Source organism: Phocoena sinus, chromosome 9, assembly GCF_008692025.1.
Source record: "Phocoena sinus isolate mPhoSin1 chromosome 9, mPhoSin1.pri, whole genome shotgun sequence".
Classification (NCBI taxonomy): domain Eukaryota; kingdom Metazoa; phylum Chordata; class Mammalia; order Artiodactyla; family Phocoenidae; genus Phocoena; species Phocoena sinus.
The window spans coordinates 54529543-54552442 of NC_045771.1; positions in this window are offsets into that span (position 1 = coordinate 54529543).

The window sequence follows — 22900 nt, forward strand, 5'->3', positions numbered from 1 at the left end:
CTATACATCAACTATCAGGGCTTGCTAACCCAACCAACTATACTTCAGAGGTTTTCCATAATTAGCAAAACTAACGCAAACCTTGTCTTTTATACAGATAAATTATTTATTATGATTAAAGACAATAGAGCTAATACTAATGGTACAAATTAGGAAAAACAATTACATTCACTGAGCGGAGTTCAGTTTTTTAACTTTTTGTTCTATTACAAAGGATGATTATTCATTATTACATGGGGGCTAAGGAGCCTTCTGGAGTATAAATTTGAATTTTATACACTATTGGGATTCAGACGTATAGATACGTGTCTGCAGATAGTGTTTAGGGTACACAACTGGAAATAGAGTAGACCAGCGGTCCTCAACCTTTTTGGCACCAGGGACCGTTTTCATGGAAGACAATTTTTCCACGGACCAGTTGGGGGTGGGGATGGTTCAGGCAGTAACGCGAGTGATGGGGAGTGATGGGGAGCGGCAGATGAAGCTTCACTCGCTCACCTCCTGCTGTGTGGCTGGGTTCCTGCTGGTCCGCAGCCTGGGGGTTCTAGAATTGCAAATCAGATTCAGCAAGGAGATGTAACTATGGGAGCACTTAACTAAGCTTGACACATGTCATACCATAGTCAACCAGCTCTGCTATGCAGCAGTCAAGTACCTGCATTCCCAACTGCATTGCAAGATGGCAAAATGTTAGCATCTCCAGTTCTAAGAGGGAGAACTCGACTTTCAACCTTCCTGGCACTAAGATAGCATTGAGGCTGCAGCTTGGGAACAGAGTTCCAACCTGAAGTGGCACTTCAATGTAGAGACAACATCTGAGTTCTGGCTTGGTTACTGAAGTCCTGTCTCTGTTAGCCATGGTAATAAGTGACAATAGACCTATTCTGAAACACAGAATTCCCAGTGATAGGAGAAAGGGAGTCTACAAGGGCCTTAGGTAAAGCACGAAAACATCTAGATTCAATTTGTACTCAGGGGCTATTGAAAACTAGACCATTCATTCTTTGTATCTTTTCTGAATTTTTAACAATTGTTGGGTAATATTGTTATGAGCAGAAGAAAACAATAAAAGTTGTCTTAGAAAGAATAAATATTATATTCTAGTACAAGCTTAGATTTCCCGTTACTCAATGAAAATGTATAAAGCACCTCCCATATACCAGGCCCAGTGCTAGACAGAGGATATGTCAAGATAGAAATGACCTAGTTCCTACTCACAGTCTCATAGGGAAGACAAATTTTAGTACAGCAATGAATTCTAGCTTACTGGTATCACTAAAGAGGGAACGACCAGCTCTGTTTAGAAGGGCAAAGTCAGGAAGCTGTGAGGTTGATCCAAAAAAGAACTATTTGAGCTGGGGATTAAAGTATAAGTAGGTGTCCTTCAGCTAGAATGGGAAGATAGGTAGCATAGTGAGAAGCATGGAGGTGTAAAATGATGGGATGGAATGTATTGGAAGGACTAACATTCAGGAATAGAGCAGGTGAAGGAAATACCAGATTAGGTAGGGACACAGGCCAGACAGATCAACAAGTTCATTGTATGACATGAAACTAAATTTGGACTTTGTTCTCTAGGGAATAGGGAAGTCACTGAAAAACTTTAAATGGAAGCTTAACATGATCATATTTGTAATTTAGAAAGGTTTATCTACAGACTATCCAGGAGATAGATTTGATAGGGGTCAGGGGCAGTGGGAGCAGTGGTACAAAGGGTGAAGGCAAGTTGGAAGGCTGGAAGAATATCTAAGTAGACAACAGCAGTATCCCAGGACAGAGGCACTAAGTTCCCAAACAGAGGTTGTTGCAGAGGGGGGATGGATAAAAGAGGAGAGCTAATGAAACATGGTAGGAAGATTGAATTTCCAGGAACTCATGACCAATAGGCCATGAGAAGTGAGAAGAAGAAAGGCATTTAGGATGGGACTTTTAGAATTCTATTAGCCTGAATGACTTAGAGAATGATGCCATTAAACAGGATAGGGAATTCTACAGGAGAAGCAGATTTTTAACCATAACAAAACCAGAATGAGTATTCTGTGCATTGTATGCTGTTTACAAAACACAGTTGTTAAGGAATGCCGTGTGTTTTTTTGTTGTTTCAGCATACACAAATATAATTATGAAACACATATAGTTTGTGGCAGTGAAAAGAAAAAGGAAGGTATTTCTCTGCTCCTTTGATAAGGTGTTTTTTTAACACAGTCATGGAGAACAGTCACACAGGGTCTCCCTGGAGCACAAAGAACACCTAGAAAACTGCTGGCCAGGAGACCAGTGCCTTCCTTCCTCAAACAGAGCTTCCTTTCTGCTCAAAATGAAGGCTGCTGGGGTTTATTTTCTTTAAGCATTGCTCTATAGGGATCTTATAATCTTCAGTTAAAAAAATAAAACTATGAAAATGATGTCTTTTATTATTTTAATAATGAGTTACATTTAATGTTGTTTTAAGACAATAAAAAAGAAATTTGTGATTCTGATCTGATTTTCAGACCATAGACTTCTAAGGAAGCCTGTAAGAAATTATGGCCTAATGAGCATGGGATCTCTAAACTTAAACATTTGAATTAATAACAAAAATATGTAATTTTAATTGGTAACATTAATTCTAGAATTTTTTTCCAAGAACATGAACAAGATATAATAGCTGCTTTTTCTAAAGCTGGTCTTCAAGGTAAAAGTGTTAGAAAATTTCCAGTTTGGATTTAATGTTAGGTTTTACTCAGTTATTAGAAGTTCTCCTTTTTTATGCCAGTTATTCCAGATGTCTTCAAGAGGCCCTTTGAAGAGGTAATAAATTATTTGATCTCTTATTTGTTGAAATAATCCTATGCTTCAATAAATTAATAAATCACTGACTTGTGACCATTACACATGACCTGAGGCTAAAGTCCACTACCTTCTTCTTCTCAGCTAATTCCATTACTTCAGCTGGTCAAGGAGGCCTCACAGTTATTGCCAGTGAGTATATGACATTCCCAGAATTATTAATGGATACCTCTTTGAACTGTGCCAAGGACAAGTTGTCAGTTCATGCAGCTATAAAATTATTCAACTGGAATAGACTGATGAGATCACCTGAGCTCACTAATCCCTCACCCAGAGGCATGACCCCACTGAAATGAGGCTTCCTCAGCAAAATGTTTGTATTTAGAACAACACTGAAGAAAGAGAAAAAGGGAAAAGAGCATAGGTGCCAAAATGGTAATGATGAGGAAGCTGTTGATCGTCTTAGAAACAATGCCCCCTCCTGAACCTCGACTGAACCAGGGAGTGACTCACTGGACAAGGTTTTCTGAGAGTCAGAGAACCAGGAATTGAAGCTCGAGGCTTGTGATGATCCGGCCATAACAACTGGCATGTACCCCAGCACATGACCTGGGAAATGATTTCAGACCTCCCTTGTAAGTTGAAGTTGTACTATCACAAAAGATAAATAATAATGGATTTACACAGTTAGTTATACAGTGTAAGAGCTGGAAGAGTAGGATTAATTTTCATTTTTTAAAATAGAACTTATGTGAGTGAAATTCCTAACAAAAGCCCACCATGTAATAGGGGCCAGAGTGGAAGTGGGCTCACAGGACCAGGAGATGTTCTTTTTTGTTATGTCTTCACCCCACTCACAAGCCCTTGTGACAACTTGAGCTCCATGGTACATGATTTGAAAACCCTTCCTCATTTATACAGATGAGGAAATGGATCTTTTTGTCAGGGATTGCTTATTTGCAAGGCACAAAAACCTACTCAAAGTCTCTTAAGTATGACAGCAGAAGGGGGATGCTGATATAACCTGCACATCAAGTGAATGATCTGTCCTCCCAGACCCTAGAGCTGGGATCCCACAAGAGTCTAAGTGTATCTGCTTGTTCTGTCTCTGCAGACAGATGTAGCAATGCTATGAAGTTCAAAGTGGGTTCTTTCCTATTTCCTCAAATTTGACAATTAGACGCATAGCTGGCAACAAAAGTGCTAAATAGTCCTCATTCTAATTTCAGAGAACAACCAGCTGTGGGGTCAGACAGAGTTTGCTGAGAGGTACTTTTCAGCAGAACCAGTGCTACAAAAACTCACCATCTCACTCCTAATACATATAAAAGAGGACAGAGGGAGCCGTGAAGGTCTCCTTTAGTCTGGGAAGATTAGCATTATGAAGAGAAACTGTGTCCACGTCTTACCTCACTTCACCTCATCACAGGTTAAACCCTTCACCTACTCTACATCCTCACTGAAGAAGATGGACTTGCCTACCACACTGACTAACCTCACAATAAATTTATGATAGAAAACTTAAGCGAACTCTCTACACTGTCTAATCTTTGTATATTTCCATAGTGAATTTGGTTTTCCTCTTGTTAAAATTGCTGTATTACACCTTCCCTCTGCTCAAACCAATAATAACCTTGTCTCCTGCACTCAACCGGTCAATTTTTGTTAGGAAATAGACATAATCAGAAAAGAACTGTCTCATCTTCTCACCAGCAAATGTATCCACCAATGTACATACATCTGGTACCCTTAACCTCCACTTATTACAACACTGTCCCTGTCCCCAAGGCCAACTCTTCCATTTCAGAATTAAATCTAATCCCCTTTTCTACTTAAAAAGCTTATACACATCTTTCCTATGTCATCAATTTACCCATCTCTGCTGTATTATTCCCATTAATACACAGTATTGAAAAATAAGTAAATAAAATACTTTGAATCAATGTCTCCCTTTAGTTCTTGACCCATTTCTCTGTAAAACTTTAAAACAAAATTTTAATATTTGCTTACTTTGATATTAATTTATTCAACTTTCTTTGGATTAGTACTTGCACAGCATATATTTTCCCATCCTATTACTTTCAACCTTTCTGTTTTCCCATATTTTTAGGTATGTCTTCTGAGAACAACATATAATTGTCATTTTTAAATTCAGTTTGGTAATATTTGTTTTTAATGATAGCATTTAGGCTATATATATTTAATGTAATTATTGACATGTTTGGACTTCATTCTGCCATCTTACTGTGTGCTACCTATTTCCTCACCAAGTTCTATGTTCTTAATGTCTTTATTATATAGCATTTTTCTGATTGAGAATATTCATTATTCCAGTTTTCCCCTCTATAACAGTTATACATTTTTTTTTTACTATTTTTAGAAGTTACTCTAGAGATCACACAATTTAGCAAAACCCAACATTAACTGGCACTTTTACCTTTCCTAATACAATGTGAGAAACTTGTTTCTCTCTCTTGTTGTGTATTTTAATTCTATATATATATATAGACCCAAAAGAAATTATAACTACTGTATTATACAGTCGTTTAGATTTATACACATTTACCCTTTTGGTTGCTGTTTATTCTTTTCTGCATCTCCTAGTTCCCGTCTGGTTTCATTTTTTCCACTACCTGGAAAAAATAATCTTTAGTGTTCCTTTCAGTGCATAATTCATGTCTGCTGGAAAAAATTATTCTCTTCACAAGTTTTTGGTCTGAAAATGTCTTTATTTCATTATTGACAGATTTTTTTTAGATATTTAGAAATCTAGCTTGGCAGTTATTTTCTTTCTAAACTTTGTAGAAAGTTCCATTGTTTCTGATAAAAAAGAGAAATCTCATTCTAACTGTTGCTTCATGAGGTTCCTGTGACTAGTTTTTTTTTTTTTTTTCTTTGTGGCTTAGTTTTCAGTCCTTTTGCTATTGTTAGGCTAAGTGTGGTTTAACCTTTCAGTTATCTTAGTTGGATTTTGTAGTGTTTCTTGAATCTGTGATTTGATATTCATGAACAAGCTTGGAAAATTCTCAGCTATTGTCTTTTCAAATATTGCTTGTGTCTCATTTTCTCTCTCCCTTGCTTCTTCCAAGACTCCAATTGTTCATGCTAGATGTTCATACTCTATTTCCTGTCAACCTTAAAAATGAAATAACAAGGTCTTAACTAGCTAAAATGAGCCAAACGCTATAACAGCAGAGAAATTGCAATTTGGGACAAGCAAACTATAAAAAGCCATAAGCAAATCTAAGGAGACAAAGGGAAGGTCAGCTTTTATTATGCTTTAGGAGGAAACTGGGGAGGGCTGTGGCGGGTTTTGTTTTGTTTTGTTTTTTTTTTTTTTTTTTTTTTTTTAATGCGTTACGCGGGCCTCTCACTGTTGTGGCCTCTCCCGTTGCGGAGGACAGGCTCCGGACGCGCAGGCTCAGCGGCCATGGCTCACGGGCCCAGCCGCTCCGCGGCATGCGGGATCCTCCCAGACCGGGGCACGAACCCGTGTCCCCTTCATCGGCAGGCGGACTCTCAACCACTGCGCCACCAGGGAAGCCCTTTGTTTTGTTTTTTAATTGGCTGCAAGAAGTGGGAAGCTTGTTGCTGGATCAGAAGGAAATCTTCTTTCTTCCTTCTGGGGTCTGCAAGCTGGGGTGAGTGATATGTGCATGAGAGCCCTCCCTTCATGGCTTCCTGACTCCATTTTGATTTACTCTTCATTTGTTCATTTTCACGCTCTTATTTCATAACATTCTCTTTGTATTTTCCATTCCTTTTTTTCTTTATATATCATTCTTATAATCATTTTTACCTATCTCCTAGTTCACTAATTCTATCTTCAACTATGTCTAATGTTATTAAATCCATCCACTGAGTTTTTAATTTCAGGTAAATTCAGCTTTAGAAATTTCAATTTTTTTTTCTAGCTTCCAATCTTCTGGCAGATTTCCTAATCTAACCTTAATCTCCATGAGCAAAGTAAGAATCTTTAAGATAAGTCCATTATCTGATGCTCCTTTGAGTCTGTTTCTACTGTTAGGGCTTTGGTTTTTTTTTCCTTTGTTTTCACTCATGTCATTTAATCTCCTAATATGACTGGTTATTTTATTGAGTGTCAAACACTGTATATTAAGACACTGTAAAATAATTTGAGGCCTAGAATGATGTTATCTTACTCAAGAATTTATGTTTTCTTCTGGCAAGTACTTAAGGGGCACTAGCAATGTGAGGTTTCCTTAATTCAGTTTTAAGGACTGAGTTTATTTGAAGCTGGGCTTCACTCCCTGCCAAACTTGAACTACTTCTGATTCACACTTATTCCAAGAGTTAGCTTCTTGGGATTCCAACTCAAAGCCTGGTGGAAGATGACTACATGGTTCTCCCTGTTGGCACACTCTGGATTACATATTTTGGCCTGTTAGTCTCTTGAATCTGTTAAAGGTGCTGTTCACTTTCTCAGCCTCTCAACTACATCTTCATAATCTCCTAATGGAAAAGTAGACCTCAGTGTTGGTTTTACCCTTCTGGGTTTCTGTCCTCTTCCAAAACTTAATGTTTTTCACCATTTTGTTAGATATCCAATACCTTCAGGTAAAGAGATTTTGTAATTAGTCTTGCTTTTCTAGTTGTTCTCAGAATTCATATATAAAACTTAGGCAAGCACTGCCAGAAGCAGAAATCCATAGAGAGAGCTGACTGTAGTCAGTGTCTCTGTGTCCTCTTCTTCCATTTTCTCTTCTATTCTTAACAGCTTTATCCCTCACTCTTCCACTGCATGCTCTCTTGTCAAGATCACAAAGTGGGGCTTCCCTGGTGGTGCAGTGGTTGAGAGTCCGCCTGCCGATGCAGGGGACACAGGTTCGTGCCCCAGTCCGGGAAGATCCCACATACCGCGGAGCGGCTAGGCCCGTGAGCCATGGCCGCTGAGCCTGCACGTCCGGAGTCTGTGCTCCACAACGGGAGAGGCCGCAACAGTGAGAGGCCCACATACCGCAAAAAAAAAAAAAAAAAAAAAAAAAAAAAGATCACAAAGTGATCAAGTCTCAGTCCTCATCTTACTTGCTCACCCAGTAACATTTAACTGAAACGACTTTCTTTCTTGAAACATTTTCTTTACTTGGCTTCTGGGAAACCATACTCTCTGACATGCCTTCTCTGTTTCCTTTTCTGGCTCCTCTTCCTTTCCCCATCATCTTGATGTTAGTAGCGTTAACTTGTGGACCCCCTCTCTTCTCTATCTACACCCACAATGCAAGTGATCTCCTTCAGTCTATGGCCTTAAATATAAAACATCAAAAGTATGTTGATCAGTTCCAAACTAATATCCCTAGTCTTGACCTTTCATCTGAGCTCCAGACTATTACATCTCTTTTCCTGACAACTTCACTTGAATGTCTAAAAAGCATCTCAAACATTAAGTTCTAAAAATGAAATCTTAATTTCCTACCCATCTCCACCCAGCTTCTCAAAACAGACACTTAGAAGCTACCTTCAATACTGCTCTTTACCTCACTTTCCACATCAAATATATTAGCAAATCCTACTGGTTCCACCATCAGAATATATTCTGCATCCAACTGTGTCTCATCATTAAAATCATCTTGGTTTAAAAAACTATAGTCCTTCTCCTAGAATTCTTGAAACCTCCCAACTGGTCTTTCTGCTCCCACCCTCATCTTCATCCCCTGCCACCACCACCACTCCCACAAAGTATTTCCCACCCAACGTGATGCTTCAAAACTGTAAATGTTATCATGTCATTCCTCTGCACAGAAATCTCCAATGTCTTCCCATAACACAAGATAAAATGCAAACTCTTTATTATGGGATACAAATCCCTAAAACATCTGCACCGTGCCCACTTTTCTGAACTTAACTCCTGCCACTCTTTACCTTATGCAAATCACTCCAATTACACTGGTCCCCTTGCTTTTTCTCAAACACAAACTCATTTCTACCTTAAGGCCTTCATACTTGCTATTTTTTCTGCTGGGAATGCTCTACCTTTCTCAAGATTCATTCTTTTACATCATTACATCTATATTCAGATGGCATCTCTTCCAAGTGATCTCCCCTGACTATCCTATCTAAAATAGTTCTGTTCCTGTACCACTCTCCCCTTTCCCTTGGCTTTATTTAAGAAGTTCTTATTACTATCCAATGTTATATCTTTTATAGGTGTACTTGTGTTTGTCTGGTTGTCTAGTTCCCCCACACATGAGAACAGAGCCATTGTCTTATTTATGACAATATTCTCACAACCTAGAACAGAGCCTGGCACTAGGAGAAACTCAATAAAATATTTGTTAAATGAATGAACAAATGAACAAGGAACACAGTTGTATTATCAATAAATGGTTGAGATGGTGGTGTTTAGGAAACAGAAGTTATTTAGATCTGTGTTTCTCAAAGTGTGGTTCACGGACCAGTAGTATCAGCATCACCTGGGAGCTTATTAAAAATGCAAATTCTGGGACACCCCCACCCCTACTCCAGACCTACTGAGTCAGAAACTGGAGGTGAGGAGAGCAATCTATGTTTTATCAAGTCCTTCTAGAGGTTCTGATGCATGATAAGTTTGAGAACCACTGGTTTCAGGGATAGGTCAAACATGGCCCACTGCCTATTTTTGTAAGTCAAGTTTTATTGAAACACAGCCACTTCCAGTCATTTACATATTGTCTAGGCTGCTTTTGCACTAAAACAGCAGTGTTGAGTAGTTGCAACAGAGATCTTATAGCCTACAAAGCCTATAATATTTACTCTCTGGTCCTTAGCAGAAAAAGTTTAGTTATCCCTAGTTTAGACTAATACCTTACACCATATATTTATGACAGAGTAAACACATACATGTATCTCCTTCCCATCTAAATACCACTGACATTTAAAGGAAAGATATGGTTAAAGAAGGATCCATAACAAAAAAACAGGAAAGCATTGCATCAGTGGACCAGAAAATATGAGGAATTTCCAGTACACAAATAGTGTTTGGGGGAGGGGAGAAAGCAGATTTACAGAGAAATGAGTAGGAGAAACTGCAACACAAGATCCCAGTAGAAGCTATTGCAAAAGGAAGCAAAATTTCCTAAGAAAATCCTGAATGAGTTTTATGCTCTGAGCTCATCAAACCAAATCAGTCCTGGAGAAATCATTGGATGAGTCATTAAAGGACCAGTCAGAAGATCTAGCCAGTAAACATTTGAGCAAAGATCTGTGCAGTTGGCTGCACCTCATTTACAAACCAAGCTAAAAGGCTTTGGGAAAGGCTTCTGGCTTAAGTTCTGGGGCCTGAGAAGCAGAGTCAAGCAAGGCTTCCACAGTGACAGCAGAGGACAGGAAAAAAAGGGCATCCTGACTCTAGCATTTGCCACTAGGGTAAACTGTCATGTACAGGTCTCTAAACTGGGTGCTCTGGAATCAGAGACTCCCAGAGTAGCTTCTGGGAATGGAGAGGGACAATGTGCAAGGTAAGGATGGGAAGCCCACTTTTACTCAGTGAACATGCTACTTACCCACCGTTACAGGTTAAATTGTATCCCTCAAAAAGATATGTTGAAGTCCTAATCCCTAGTACATCAAAACACGACCTTATTTGGAAACAGGTCATTGAAGGTATAATTAGTTAAGATAAGGTTCTAATGAAGTATGGTGGGCCCTTAATCCAATATGATTCATATGTCCTTATAAGAAGAGGACAGAGACAGAGAGAGGAAAACACCATGTGAATACAAAGAGACACATAGACACAGAGGGAAGATGACCATGTGAAGACAAAGGCAGAGCATGGATTTATGTTATCACAGCCAAGCAGTGCCTAGGGCTACCAGAAGCTGGAAGAAGCAAAGAAGGATATTCTCCTAGGGCTTGGAGATTGTATGGCCTTGCCAACACCTTGATTTTGGACTTTTAGCCTCTAGAACTGTGAGAGAATAAATTTCTATTGTTTAAAGCCACCTAATTTGGGGTATTTTGTTAAGGCAGCCCTAGGAAACTAATACACCAGCACTCTGGGCCCACATTCCACTGTGCTCTTCCTTTAGCAGCAAAAGTGGAACATGCATTAAAAGACAAGTAAACAGGGATTCTCATCTGGCCAAGGAAACAGACCTTACCAACAATAAGAACAGATAATCATCACCAAGTATTTAAGGAAAATGAACCCTATTGGGAAGGATCATCTGATTCAAATAACAGAACTAAAACCTACAGAAAATTAATAGGGGCAACAGAATAAGACCTTAAAATAAGTATAACATATATTTGGAGAGATTTGAGATGATAGTACATTCATAAGCAAAAATATGACTGCTATAAAAAAAGAGAACAATTGGAGTTCTTAGGAATTAAAACTATTACTGCCAAAATTTTTTAAAACTGCATAGCACAATATTGTAGAATATAGGAGAAAAGCACACACAGAAGACAACAAAATACCTTTCGGCATGCAAGAATACATGCATATTTAAGAACACATATCAAATATACTAAATAGAAACACTGGTGGGGAAAATGAAAATGCAAATCAGGGATGAAGTTTAGAAAAATAAATGAGTGAAACAAGATTCTTACCTGGACAAATGATAACACTGCACTATGAAGTAAGGTGTTATAATTAAGTCAACTCTTTACACTCAGACAAGATTGGGCACATTCAGGGTGGTATGGCCCTAGACAACTCTTTACATTCAGGATTCAAAAAGGAAAAAAAATGTATTAGTAGAGGAACTGAATTCCATAACAGATATAGTTAAGGACCAACTTCCAGAACTAAAAGACTAAACTGAGGACTCCTCCCAGAATGCAGTACAAAAAAAAAAAAAAAAAAAAGGAAAATGTTAAAGAAAAGTTAAGGGACATGGAAAAGAGATCTAGATGATTTGAAATACCTCTCATGTAAGTCCTCAGAAGCATGGAATGGAAATGTGAAAATAAATATAAAAGAAAATTTCCTGGAGCTACAGAAAAACACTAGACTTCAGATCAAAGGGCTTTCTAAGATGATTTAGGGAGTGGGGGAGCTCAGGAATCTATACCTATTCAAACTTGGTGAATTTTCAGGCTACCAAGGATAAGGAAAAAAATCCCAAAACCTTCCATAGAGAAAAAACAGACTAATTACTTTAGGGAGAAGTATCTAGGTTCCAAGCAATTGAAGAGAGAGTGGGTGGTTACACATATTCCTAAAATTTGGCTCTAGAAAAAAGCTAGGCAGTAGATAGTGTTGCCAGAAGGGATGTCATTAATAATGAACTAAGGCTACTAAAATTATCACTTTCCTCATAAAACCTCACATTCTGGCAGGAATAAGGCACTTATTCTGGTCCTGGCTGTCAATGAACTGGTGCCAAAATGTTAATACCCCATCACGCAACTTTTCATACGAAATCCATCTCACATAAGAAGGAGAGTTTATAAGATCACATTCTAATGTCTACATATTCCTAATCCAAAATAATTTCTGTAATTCTAAATATGTAGCGTAAGTTCATATCATAAATCCTCCATGAATCTCATTTTGTAGACACCACTGGGGCCAGAGAGGGGAGGCTGTTCCAGAATCACACACTTGTAGGTGGCAGAACAAGGTCTGAGATCCAAGGCTCCTTGACTGTGTAGCCACTGTGTCATGCTGAGAGCTTGGCAATGATCTTTCTACACTCTTGTGTTTGGTCTCCTTTGTGATGAAGGGTGTGCATTTGTGCCACTGGAAGGGTTGGTGAAGAGTCCAGAGACTCACAACAGAGCAAATCTCTCTGTTCTCTGCAAGAAATCCTCATTCTTGGCTTAACAAGCTCACCAGCCAAAGGCAGTAAATCTGATCTTGCTTCAGGTTACCAAAGGGGTGAGGTGTGTAATACTGTTGGGAAAACAGCCACTTGAAAACTTGCATCTGGACCTTGTTCCATGACTACTAATACTAAATACTTTGTTCTATTGGGGCAGACACAAACAGTCTGACACACCCATCAGTCACCACCATGACTTCCTTGGTTTTCAGATCCCTGGACATTACGGATAAAAGTTAAGCAATATCTCTAGCAGTAGTTTCTCTTCAAAAGCAACCCCAGAATAATCATTAAAATCCCATGGACTAGTCAAGATAGTGAGACATGCTTTCAAATTAAGAGACACTATTTCTTCTTTTTAAAAAATTATTTTTTAATCTACCAAAAAGTAAATCTAGTGTAAAATTCATTGAATATTGTTTTAAAAACTTGAAATTCAAATACAGAATAGCTGGTTAGTGCCTAAGTTTTAGGCATACCTAAATGCCATACCTACTAAAGTTTCCTAAATCTGTATCACATAGGCTATAAAATAAAATGTCTTTATCTGTACAAGGCAAATCAAGTCTTTCTGAATTTTCTTTAAGGCCAACTGTTTTCATATAGCTAGTATCTTACCTTCTTCTCATATTTCTATTAGTCAGTCCCAAACCACATTTCCTTCTTCATAGTAATCTTTTGACAAAATCCATCCTTTGGTTCTTTTCAAAGAATAAACAGAAACTGTGACTAATTCATAAGAAAAGGGCAGTGAAAACCAAAATTATTTTAGGTTTTCATTACGTTTGTGCAATATCTCTAGTAGAGGGGGAATGGTTTTCCCGACAACTTTCTGGATGGAAAATATGAGTGGTAAAGACACCAAGCTTGTGTAGTTAAACAATTTTAAGATAGAATTCTCCTTTTCCCTTGGCAACTAAATGCTTAATTTTCATCATTCAACATATAATTTTAAATTAGGGCAACCAGATTTGCAACATGAAAACTAAAATTTTATTACTCAGTTATACTTGTATACTGCACAAGTCATACCAAAAGAAAGAGAAAAATATTTTTTAAACAGTCTTGTACAATGAAGGCTCAGGAATCTTCCCCCTGAAGTGACTATAGAAAAAAAGAACACATTGTCTGTTGAGAGCTGAGCTAAATTTGTTCCAATAAGGCTAGTGAGATTTATTTTTCACTTCTAAGGGGATAAAGGAAGAAGAATGAACATTGTCTTTCAGAAAATTCGGAATACTGCCAAAATTCTGCCTCCCACTTTGGCATTCTGCCTTTATCCGGAAAGATAATACCTTCTATATTATAATAGCTTATGGTAAGAAGAACTGTCAATAAGAGGAGGGAGGCTGCAGGGAGGGACAGAGGAAAAGAACAACATCAAGAAGGGAAAATTTTGAGGTCAACTGACCTACGATTTGGGTCTTGGTTTGCGTTTGTTTACACAAACAGAATTTAAAAGTCAAATAGCCCCTTTAGCCTTGCGGTGTACTTAAAAATGGCTGACTGGGAATTCCCTTGCTTTCATCAAATAATTGATGAGTGAAAATTGCAACAGCTTGGTCTTTCTGTTGTTCCTAGATGGCATAAGAAAATCTTAATATGTTAAGTGTCTTTACAGTGATGAAAAACTCTGCTGTGTGGTTTTATAAAATCACTCAAATTATCAATGCTTTTGCTAATCCTTTCCCACTTGTCAAAACAAATATTTTCTAAGGAAGGCTCTATTTTTCATTAAAATATTCAACTGGATGCAAGCAAAGTAAAAAATAAATCTCCAGAGTAGGCATCTACCGGATCTCACAAGCAGGAGAGATTTTTCCAGACTTGAAAGAACAAGTACTCAGTGAATCCAAGGTGAGAGGTAAAGGGAGGCTGAGAATGAGTCAAGAATCTGATGAACCTGTTTTCTTCTCATTGTCCCACTTCCCTGTTTGCTTTTTTTCACACATCCTATTGAATATCAAGATTTGGCTGCTTATGAATAAGATGCTTTATAGAGAAGCACGTTAGCTTTTTCAAGCCCATAAATGCCTTTTAAATGTTCACAGAATTTTACAACAATCTGATGAAAAAGTATTGAAAAACATAGTTTGTATAATTGTGTCATTAAAAAAAATTTTTAACTATTACTAAAGGAGTTCAGTGCTGTTGAATACAAAATATCGATACTTAGGATTGCTATTTACATTTATGAGCTAAAAGGAATCTTCACAATTGTCTAGTCTAATTTCCTCATTCTACATTTTTGTTTTATTTTCTCCAAGCAATGTATTTTGTTTGCTTTGGGGTTATGTTAAAGAAAATGGAAAATTTTTCAGAAAAAAGGAATAGATGATAACTTTTTTAAAAAGAAAAGAAAATTAAGGAAAAGGGGGATTTGAGTGTATTGAGCAATATAGGAAAGATATTTACAAGACATAAAATCATTTCCAATGGAAAGAAGACATATAGGTTTGTCAATTGGCTAGGGTATCTTTTGTTTTTCTCTGTTTTTCTGAGTATTTTCTGAGATGGCCAGTTTTATACAGCATAGAATCAAGTGAGAATGGAACCAAAGTAATTTGCAAAGTTGAGAGATGGCTGTGACGAGTCCCCTGATCTTGGTTCCAGTCTGTCTACTGAACTCGGTACGCTCCAACAGAGATTATAATTCACCTGATGCAACAAGTGAGAAACAAGGGAAAAAACTGTTAAGAGCTCTATGGTAGGAGAGATTATGGCTATCGCCTCCACTTATTTTTAGTATCCCTTCTTTTGAGTGTGTGTCTAACAACTAATAGAAATCAAACCATCTGCTTGGATGTGACTTTAGATGCTATATTATTATAATAAGTCCAGTCTCTAACATTCTCAATAAGGAGTCATACAGTGACAGAGAACTCACTATTTTGTGAGACAATCTATTTCTATAAATACCAGCCATTGTTCCTAATGCTGCTATCCAGAGTCTCAACCTGAAAATAATTTCTTTATCTCCTCCTGTCCATCTCCCACAACAACAACAAATCCCCTTTCCAGACATTGCTACATCTGTTAATGATATAACTGTTTGTCAAACTAAAAAACTCTGTGTTCCCTTCCATCTAAAAATTGTCTTGATTTACCAAGACTTGATTCCACTTTGGAATCTATAGCTTCTGTCCCTACCCAGTTTCACTGATAACATACCATCACTTCTGCTGTATACTCATTCGTCGTATAGACCAGGGGTCCCCAACCCCCGGGCCATGGACTGGTACCGGTCCATGGCCTGTTAGGCACCAGGCTACACAGCAGGAGGTGAGTAGCAGGCGAGCGAGCGAAGCGTCATCTCCCATCGCTCGCGTTACCTCCTGAGCTCCGCCTCCTGTCAGGTCAGCAGCAGCATTAGATTCTCACAGGAGCGCGAATCCTGCTGTGAACTGCGCATGCGAGGGATCTAGGTTGCGTCCTCCTTATGAGAATCTAATGCCTGACGGTCTGAGGTGGAGCTGAGGCGCTGATGCTAGCGCTGGGGAGCAGCTGTAAATACAGATTATCATTAGCAGAGAGGTTTGACTGCAGAGAGACCATAATAAATCAATTGCTTGCAGACTCATATCAAAACCCTATCAGTGAGTGGCAAGTGAAAACAAGCTTAGGGCTCCCACTGATTCTGCATTATGGTGAGTTGTATAATTATTTCATTATATATTACAACGTAATAATAGTAGAAATAAAGTACACAATAAACGTAATGTGCTTGAATCATCCTGGAGCCATCCACCCCGGTCCGTGGAAAACTGTCTTCCACGAAACTGGTCCCTGGCACCAAAAAGGTTGGGGACTGCTGATATAGACCAGCTCTAATACAATATGGAAGGAGATTATACAGGTCATGACCATCAGGAGGGAACACTGAGGACCATCTTGGAGGCTGGCAACCACACAATGTGGCAGGAAAGATGACCACTGACAATGTTAGGATCCTTGAAGAAGTGGGTATCTTTCCCGATAGGTCTAGAAAAAAAGCTCTAGAGATAATGCTAATTGGCTCCGTTTAGAGTGTGTGCCCATTCATGAACCAATAATTATGACCAGAGGAATGGACTCCTTTAATTGAGCACATCAGGGTCATCTGCCTACCTATAGCTCGTGAGGGAGAATGGTGTCATCTCCACCTAAACCACTGAATCAGAAAAGAGGGGATGCTGAACAGAAAAATTACATATGTCCTCTGTTCTACTTCACACTTGAACTGCTTTATTAGTCTTCTAAGCCTCTTTGCCTTCCTTTTCAAATGGCACGTGGCTAACAAATTAATCTTCCTAAAACTCAACTTGGATTAAGCTGTTTCTTTTATCAAAATCTTCCCTAAATAGCTCCTCACTGCTTATAAGGTAAGTCCTTAGTCCTTAATCTGGCATTCACACTCTTCTACAATCTGACTCCAAACTCCTTTCCTAGTCTAATCTATAATTTTTCACCTCTCTGAAAAACCAATTTACTCACTCTCCTCCTAAAATGGCTTTGACTCCATGGCCTTGTTCACATTGTTCTCATTCCTTATCTCCAAGAATGCCTTTTTCTCTCTTCTTCCCTTATTCAAAGTCCACCCATTCTTCAAGTACAACTTTTGAGTTTACTTTCATACAGCTTTCTATACTCATCCCAGCCTGAAGGAACTTCCTCTCCCTTTCTCTCTGGTGGTAATATTTTTGTTGTGTCATTCTTTGGCAAGTATGATGTACTGTTTTATTCTATCATGAATTCATTCAATAAATAACACATTATCTACCTATAGCTACTTATTTAGATTGCAAACTTTAAGAAACAAAGATTATGGCTTGGATTTCTTTTCATCCCATGTAAGGCTTGGCTTGCAATTAATAAACACTTGTTTATTTGATTTTGATTGTACATCTCTGGGTATTTATACATATGAACGTCTTTAACCCAGTTTAGGAATTCAACTTTCTGGTCAATGTACACATTAAGGAAAAATGCTGTTTCCATTGACTCTTTAATCACTATACAATGACACTCACATATTTTTTTAATTCCTTCTGCACCCTAGGTTCAACAAATTCCACACCTGAGGAAAGGCTGTTCAGAAATTAGAAGGTACTCCAGTTCTAAAAAGATGTGTACTTTCAACCACATATCTGCAGAAAACGAATTGTGACTTTCCAAACTGTATTGAATTATGGAAGCAATAATCTGGATGATTTTAGTCAACAGTTAAACACTACTACTCCAAGCTATCAATCTGCAATGATTAGATTCACCACAGTTTTAAAGATTTACACTTTTAAAGGAGGCTGTTTGGAGCAAAGCACAGTCAATGCAAATGGCTTCTAGGAAACTATTTCTGAAGGAATTTGGCTATTTATGTCTTTGGCCAGAATTACTTGAGTTTTGGCTCGCAGTCTGTATTTTGCTTTCCTGGTAGAAATGTGTACTCACAGTATTCTGCCTGCCAGGATTCCTCGCCAAAAGGGAACCCACACCACTTCATCATGAAAGGACAAGAACTCTCCCAGGTAGACTACTGGTGTGTACTCTAAATGAAAAGAACCCACCCATTTTTATATCCTTACCAAGTAGCTACTAAGACACTGTTCTAGGTATTATGGATAAACACTGAACTAAGTGTTATAGATATATAAAATCATCCAAAGGTTACTCTAGAAAGAGTGCCAACCCAAAACAGCATGCAAGATCTACGTCCGTAGTAAGGATAATGTGTCATACATAATTAGAGAAGAGAGAGTTTTGTGTGGGCTGGGAGAACTCAAGAAAGGTCTCATAAAGAAAAGGGATCTAACCAGTGGATCACTTAGTACAGGCAGGTAATTTAGTAGAAGCTCACCAAGAAATAGGACTGAAAATGACATATTCTAGACCAATAGGATGTGAAAAGAGAGCTTAGACAGGGATATGCTTGGTAAAAGAAGGTAGGTAATTTGGGAATACACTAGAGAAGAGTTTTGGTAGTCTGTGTTTTGTCCTACAGACAATGGAGATTTTTGAAAGTTTCAGAGCACCAACAAAACAGTTTTAATATAAAATGAGAAATAAAAAATCACTAAAATAATTTTTGAAGAAAAAGAGATAGACAATTAAAATCAGAATCTTTTTAAACAGAAATCACAGATAGTTTAGAAAGGAATTAATAAAGCTGAAAGTCAACATTATGAGTAGGAAGTATAGAATTTAAACATTACAGTGGTAAAATCATATATAACTGAAATAATTCAGCATTTTCATTCATATTTAGTACTCTTTCCTGATTATAAAACAATCCATATTCATAGGATTCCTTAGAAATTTTAACTATGTAAAACTTGGTAAGAAGGAAAATTATAAGTAAAAATTTTAAAACTGTTGTGATATAAAAGGGGTATCAGGGGGCTTCGCTGGTGGCGCAGTGGTTGAGAGTCTGCCTGCCGATGCAGGGGACACGGGATCATGCCCCGGTCCAGGAAGATCCCACATGTTGCGGAGTGGCTGGGCCTGTGAGCCATGGCCGCTGAGCCTGTGAGTCCGGAGCCTGTGCTCCGCAATGGGAGAGGCCACAACAGTGAGAGGCCCGAGTACCGCAAAAATAAATAAATAAATAAAAAATAAAAGGGGTATCAAAAATTTTGCTCTGGGACTTCCCTGATGGCACAGCGGTTCAGACTCTGCACTCTCAATGCAGGGGGCCCAGGTTTGATCCCTGGTCAGGGAACTAGATCCCACATGCATGCCGCAACTAAGAGTTCGCATGCCACAACTAAGGAGCCTGCATGACGCAACTAAGGAGCCTGCGAGCCATAGCTAAGCAGCCCACCTGTTGCAACTAAGACCTGGCGCAACCAAATAAATAAATAAAAATTTTAAAAAATTGCTCTAAAATTCAAGTACTTCATTTTTGTGAGAACTTTACTCAAAGCCTATTCACAGATACTTTTGACATGGTTATCTCACGCTTTTAACTATTTTATCAGTTTGTAGCACTTCAGTTGTAACAACTTAGAAAAGTTTTGCTGCTAGGCGCTGGCATATTAACAGCTTCAGAAAATTAAAGCTCATGTTGAGAGTAAAGACCAAAACAAATAACCTAGTCAAAAAGTGGGCAGAAGACCTAAATAGACATTTCTCCAAAGAAGACATACAGATGGCAAAAAAACCACATGAAACCATGCTAAACAACACTAATTATTAGAGAAATGCAAATCAAAACTACAATGAGGTATCACCTCACATTGGTTAGAATGGGCATCATCAGAAAATCTACAAGCAACGAATGCTGGAGAGGGTGTGGAGAAAAGGTAACCCTCTTGTACTGCTGGTGGGAATGTAAATTGATACAGCCACTATGGAGAACAGTATGGAGGTTCTTTAAAAAACTAAAAATAGAATTACCATATGACCCATCAATCCTACTACTGGGCACATACCCTGAGAAAATCATAATTCAAAAAGATATATGGGGCTTCCCTAGTGGCGCAGTGGTTGAGAGTCTGCCTGCCGATGCAGGGGATGAACGTTCGTGCCCCGGTCCGGGAAGATCCCACATGCCGCGGAGCGGCTAGGCCCGTGAGCCGTGGCCGCTAAGCCTGCGCGTCCTGAGCCTGTGCTCTGCAACGGGAGAGGCCACAACTGTGAGAGGCCCACGTACCGCAAAAAAAAAAAAAAAAAAAGATATATGCACCCCAGTGTTCATTGCAGCACTATTTACAATAGGTCATGGAAGCAACCTAAATGCCCATTGACAGATGAATGGATAAAGAAGATGTGGTCCGTATATACAATAGAATATTACTCAGCCATTACAAGGAACGAAATTGGGTCATTTGTAGAGATGTGGATGGACCTAGAGACTGTCATACAGAGTAAAGTAAGTCAGAAAGAGAAAAACAAATATCCTATATTAACGCATATATGTGGAATCTAGAAAAATGGTGCCGATGAACTGGTTTGCAAGGCAGAAATAGTGACACAGATGTAGAGAACAAACGTATGGACCCCAAGAGGGGAAAAGGGGGTTGGGATGAATTGGGAGATTGGGATTGACATATATACACTAATATGTATAAAATAGATAACTAATGAGAACCTGCTGTATAGAACAGGGAACTCCACTTCACTGTACAGTAGAAACTAACAAAACATTGTAAAACAACTATATTCCAATAAAACAATACAATTTTTAAAAAACATAAAAAATTTACACTCACCAGTTAGAATAATCTCAAGTATAGAAACAAACAGCTACTTGCATTAAAATTGTTGTAATTATTACAAAGTAATTTACATTCCTAATGACCCTGAGCCATGAACAAAACATTAAATTACATAGCATTTAATCTGTTTAAGGTCCTGAGAGATTACTATCAAAAATAATTTTCTTTACATAGAGATCAGACTTGTGGTTGCCAAGGCGGAGGGGTGGGCGGGAGAGGAATTGACTGGGAATTTGGGGTTGGTAGATGCAAACTATTACATTTAGAATAGACAAACAACAAGGTCCTACTGTATAGCACAAGGAACTACATCCAATATCCTGGAATAAACCATAATGGAAAAGAATATAAAAAAAAGAATGTACATATGTGTATAACTGAGTCATTGCTGTACAGCAGACATTGGCACAACATTGAAAATTAACTATACTTCAATTTAAAATTTTTGAAAAAGAATAATTTTCTTTAAAATTTTTGGACCTAAAGGGGAAATTTTAAATTATTTAAATCCACAATTATTCAAAAGAAATGATAAACTGTGATAATAATAATTAGCTTGGGGGCTTCCCTGGTGGCACAATGGTTAAGAATCTGCCTGCCAATGCATGGGACACGGATTTGAGCCCTGGTCCAGGAAGATCCCACATGCCGTGGAGCAACTAAGCCCGTGCACCACAACTACTGAGCCTGTGCTCTAGAGCCCATGAGCCACAACTACTGAAGCCCATGGGCCTAGAGCCCCTGCTCTGCAACAAGAGAAGCCACTGCAATGAGAAGCCCACACACCGCAACAAAGAGTAGCCCCCACTCGCCTCAACTAGAGAAAGCCCACACCCAGCAACGAAGACCCAACACAGCCAAAAATAAATAAATAAAATAAATAAATTTGTTTTAAAAAAAAATAATAATTAGCTTGGGAAAGTTGTCTATTATAATAACAGTTTTAAAACTAGAAAAACATGAAAAATTAAATAAGATAAATTAAAGTTGCAATTATATTCAAAGTCAATATGATCCTAATTATGACTTGTAAAAATATCTGGAATACAAGGACACAAGGCACAGCAGTCACTATTTTAACAAGCTTTTAACACTATTTCTCAGTCAGAATGTCACCACACTTAAAAGGAGTGCTTATTATTGAATCAAAATATCTTTTGAGCAAAAAGTTAAAGCATAAGTTGGAATGTTACAGGTACAAAATAATTGAGGGATATTATAAAATAATTATACCTCTTAATAAGTTTCATTCCAGCTAGAAATCCAGGTTAGCAGAAGTCAAACAGGAAAAACAAGCATTTTAAAAGTTGAGTGCAAGATGAGAAATGCTAACTGAAGTATTTGTGGCACTTGTTTTATATTTTGTGGCTCTGGACATTTACTAATTTTCCCTGCCTAGACTCTTCCTCTTTCAGTGGTTCTTCATTCTGGTATTCAGCCTTTCCCAATGTAGTCTTTGTGCTCTGAAGGAAAATGATCTCTTCCCCAGCTGTAGATATGGACTCCGGATCAAACCATCCCTGAAGCTCTCACTTTCCATTTCAAAGCCAATGTGTTTCTAATATTGCTTTGTCATTTTGAACTGATTTGTATTACCTTATAAATATATGTTTTAAATTATATCATATTTAAATCAAATTTGTATGAAATATGTCTGCGTAGTTAAAATCCTATTAATGAAATGAACACTCATGCATCAGACATCAGCTTAAGAATAAAATCCTAGTGTCTCAGAGGTCTCCTAAGTACCCTTCTTTGTTATAGTTGACTCCCCACCCCCATCCTCAGAGGTAGACACCATGCTCTATTAAGCCAGGCATTAAAGAAATTTGAAAAAATGTAAACAATGTCACTTTTCTCACTTTTGTTTTGGAAAATATAGTTATTTTTCATAAAAATGTTATTTACATTAACATGTAATTATCTATTATTGTTATATGAAACGAAATAAGTATTTATAAATAAATGTTGACAGATATAACCCACAGAAACAAAAACCCTTTGGGGTTCTTCAAATAATTTTTAAGAGTGTAAATAGGTTCAGAGACAAAAGTATTGGAGGCATATAACAGGAATGGTATTGCTAGGCTGAATACTGTGCACATATTTTTGATCATTTTTCTTTTGGATGGATGCTGCTCTTATTAATTCATATAGTTTTTATTT